We start from the raw sequence: 4351 nt of genomic DNA, 5'->3' as shown, positions 1-4351 counted from the left end.
GCCTGTTGATGTTTATTAATGGAGGGAATCATCACATGGTGGACGCACAATAAGAACTATCCTTCAGAGGCTAGAAACAGGTAACTTGAGAATTAATGATAGATATATAGTGCCAAATAATTTCAAATGCCTCAGGTTACAATAGCTGACTCCATTGCACACCACAAACTAGCTGTGAGGGCAGAAACAGCCAAACAGTTATCTAGGGAGAGGATTTCCATGACATTTCATATTTTCTCTGCAGCTTACATTTGAACATATAAGCAGTTCAAACATGTTTATGAGTAATCTGGCCTTTCTCGTTAGATTACTCTTAACCATGCTCAAACCCATCCACAAACGCAAGCATAGGTTGCAGGGGAAAAAAATGACGTCATAAAAATCCTCCCTGTGAGCTCCGATTCAGGTAGTTAATTACAGCACTTTAATAGTTTGAGATGCAGTACAAAGGCAGAATTTTAGGTCTATCAAAATATCCTTTACCACATGAATTTTATTATTAGTTGCTAATGTATTTTTTCCAGTTAGTTCAAGGCACTGTAGATAGCTCTCCTCCATATTTTATTATCACAAAACTCCATCATTCTATGTTTAAGTACTTGCACCACAGTGACTTCAACATGTTTCTAAATATTTTCAGGCAAATTTTCTTTTTATTTTGGTAAAAGTAAAATCGAGCAACAAAACTAAAAATGCAAGCTTGAACAGATCCATTCTTGTGCTATGAAAGACTTTGCCATTTGGCTTGTTTGGAGCAATACAATGGTGCCTCGCTAAACGACTACCTCTCAAACGAATTCGCTAGACGATGACTTTTTTTGAGCGATGTTACGCTTCGCAAAATGATGGTTCCTATGGGTAATTTTCACTGGACAATGTTTGGGTCCTTGCCTCGCAAGACTTTTTGTTTTTTGTTTTACCCTGTTTCGCAAGATAGTCCCCCCCCCCCATTGGAACACATATTAATTACATAAGACCTACTTTTTTATTCCAAAAAAGTGGGGGAGAAAGTGTATGCTGCCAGCTTTCCAGGGTCTGCCTCCTGGAAAAATAACAGCATACACCTTCTCCCCCACTTTTTTGGAATAAAAAAGCAGGTCTTATGTAATTAATGTGCTTCAATGGGAGAAAAAACCATCTTGCAAAGCATTGCCAATGGGGCTATAGCTGCAAATTTACATGGTAGAGAATGGTGAAAACAGCCAGGAACCAAAAGGTAAAGAGATTGTAAAAACACCAGGGAAATCACAAGGGGAATCCCCCATTAACACAAATTATGCAGTTGAGTTCCCCACATTTGGGGAAATCATAGGGTTTAGCAGCATACCTGAAGTGCAATAGATGAGCCTCCCCCTGGGAAAACCACTTTTATGACATGGTATTTCCCCTGCACCATGTAATGTGTAATGTACCTAGAAAGCTGACCGCCAAAGAACTGACACTTTTGAATTGTGCTGCTGGAAGAGGCTCTTGAGAGTCCCCTGGACTGCAAGGAAAACAAACCTATCCATTTTAAAGAAAATCAACCCTGGGTCCTCACTGGAAGGACAGATCCTAAAGCTGAGGCTCCAATACTCATGAGAAGAAAAGACTTCATGGAAAAGACCTTAATACTGGTAAAGTGCAAAAAAAAAAAAAAACCAGAACAAGATGATTGGATAGTGTCATTGAAGCAACCAATAAGAACTTGAGCCAACTCCACAAGTCAATGGAAGATAGAAAGAACTGGTGTTTTTTGAAGCCAGGCACAACTAAACAAAGTTTTCCCTGCAAGGTATGAGTTAAAATGGCCCTTTCACCTCCTACCCCCTTCTGTCCCCTGACCCCCTAAGTCATGGTGACCCCCTGGCTGCACCTCCCACTCATTACAGGGCTGCACAGCCCCAGTCCTGCCAGAGGTCAAGAGAGCTCCACAGTGTTTTGGGGTGCCCTGTGGGACCCCTATCAGGGGCTAGGTGTTCCTCCCATAATCCTCCAGTGCATAGGTATTAGCATAAGGTATTAGCATATGCTAATACCTGTGCACTAGAGGATTGTGGGAGGAACACCTAGCCCCTGATGGGGGGGTCCTGCAGGGCCCCAAAACACTGAGGAGCTCTCTTGGCCTCTGGCAGGACTGGGGCTGTGCAGCCCTGTACTGAGTGGGAGGTGCAGCCGGGGGTCACCATGCCTTTTGGGGGTCAGGGGACAGAAGGGGGTATGAGGTGCAAGGGCCATTTCTTTTAGATCTTGCAAGGGAAATACCATGTTATAAAAGTGGTTTTCCCAGGGGCAGCCTTATTCATTGAACTTTTGATATGTTGCTAATCTCTATGATTTCCCCAAATGTGAAGAGTTCAATTTGTGTAGATTATGTTAGTGGGGGTTGCCCTTGTGATTTCCCTGGTTATTCTAGACTTCTTTTCCTCTATATCAGGATCTATTGCAAAGGCAGCAAGTCCTGGTGATGCATTGTTTTTTTCTCTCTGTGATAAAGAATCAGGGCAAAAGGAATCACCATTATTAGGAACCGGCAGGTCTTTCATCCTCTTTCTTTCCTAAAGAGAGAAAGAGGGGGAAGGCTATCTGAGACCCACTACATTTCCAAAGGCAGTGCAGGCGAGGGGATTGCTTTTCCCCAATATGGTATGGGCAACTGTGTTTTGCAAGACAATGTCTCCTATGGACAATTTTTGCAAGGTAATGATTCTTTCCCCATTAAATAGATTTCAATGGGGAACTGGGTTTACATCAGATGATGTTTATGCGAGTTGGAAATGTAAGTTCCCATTTTCTCTTTCTTTTGATTCCCTGGAAGAAGCAAAGCTGGTGGCTTCACAATTAAGTATTAAAATATGTTTGTGTGACCTCTAATACTGTTTCACAACTTTGTGAGTTGCAAATTGGCCTACCTAGGTTTAGTATAGTAACTAGTCAACTAAGAAGTAAACACCAGGTTTTGTTTGCATGTTGACTGTGCAAACATGGCAGTTGTGAGAATGCTTCTCAAGAGTGATCTACAGGGAGGATTTTTTATGACATGTCTTTTTTTTTTGCAACCTATGTTTGAGTTTGTGGATGGGTTTGAACATGGTTATTAGTAATCTGATGAGAAAGGCCAGATTACTCATAAACTACCTTAAGGCACAGCAACACTAGTGGTTGTTCCTTTATTGTAATAAAGAAAAAGTGTTTGTCAGTGTCAACAAGCAGGGCTATTTTTCTACCTCTAAACAAGGATGCAAATACAAGGTAGCAAAAATGGAGAATGGGCTCTAGTGTAAGGGTAATATGCTTTTGTTTAGAACAGTGGTTCTTAACGTGGGCGATAATGCCCCCCAGGGGGCGATTTCATTTTTCAGTGGGGCGGTAGAACGAAAAGGGGCGGCATGGGGGCGCTGGAGCAGAAGGGGGGCGGTAGGGGGGCGCTGGAGCAAGCCAAACCTGTGAAGATGGCTGCAGCCTTTTTACAGTGTGCATGAATATATATTTTCCTCCAATTTTAATTTAGTTTCAGACTTTTTGTCTTGAAATTTTTAGTTCCTGCATTTGTTTTTATGCCCTTTTTATATTTCTTTTTGCGTCTTAAAATTCACTTGCAACTAAATCATTAAATGTTACTTTTTGGGGGGCATTTCATTTTCTTGGAATTTAATTTTGTTTTCAGGGGTCATTGGATTTAAGTGTCTTAAATAAATAAACAAACAAACAAATAAATAAGATATCATCACCGCGGGGAGGGGGGCGATGATAACTTCCTCAATGGCTCAAGGGGGCGTTTCTTTCAAAAAGGTTAAGAACCACTGGTTTAGAAGACAACACTAGGTAAAACTGAAGGGTGTTATTGTCTTCTATACAAAAGCACATTCTCTTATCACCGCTCTACTTTACACTGGGTAAACTGAAGGGGGGGCTTCACAGTGTGATATGGTGGGCAGAGTGATGGGCCAGCTCCCTTGCAGAGTAGGGTTCAAATCTTCATGGAAACTCTCTGGGGGAACATAACTGGTAAGACCTCCCCTTAAACCTTACTTACCTTGCAACCAACCCAGCTCTAAGTTGGTCCCAAGTTGAGGGGACATAACTAACTACTGTTAGGGAGCAGCAAGAAAAGAGGAGGGCCAAATACCAAATGGGTTAATACAATGAAGGAAGCGACAGCCTCCTGTTTGCCAGGACCTAAGCAGAGTTGTTAATGACAGAACATTTTGAAGGTTACTCAATTCATGGGGTCGCCATAAGTCACTTTGCTGTTGTTGACAACACCTAACAGCAGAGGAGGCCCTTGGCTGACTTGCTGACGTTACCAGGCAGTGCTACCAACAGACCCTGTTGTCCATCCTAGGAAAGGCCAGAGTAGGGCCTTGCACTA

At 42.3% G+C, this 4351-nt stretch overlaps 1 non-coding gene across 1 annotated transcript; it reads right to left on the bottom strand.

The window, feature by feature from the left end:
- Positions 1-1237: 1237 nt before the first annotated feature.
- LOC140701502 (U1 spliceosomal RNA) lies at positions 1238-1405 on the bottom strand. The gene has a single exon (XR_012080425.1). It is a non-coding gene; the product is annotated as a U1 spliceosomal RNA (small nuclear RNA).
- Between the last annotated feature and the right edge of the window lie 2946 nt (positions 1406-4351).

Source organism: Pogona vitticeps, chromosome 6, assembly GCF_051106095.1.
Source record: "Pogona vitticeps strain Pit_001003342236 chromosome 6, PviZW2.1, whole genome shotgun sequence".
In the NCBI taxonomy this organism is placed as follows: Eukaryota; Metazoa; Chordata; class Lepidosauria; order Squamata; family Agamidae; genus Pogona; species Pogona vitticeps.
The sequence above is the reverse complement of the archived record's forward strand: the minus strand, read 5'-3'. Positions and strand labels throughout refer to the sequence as shown.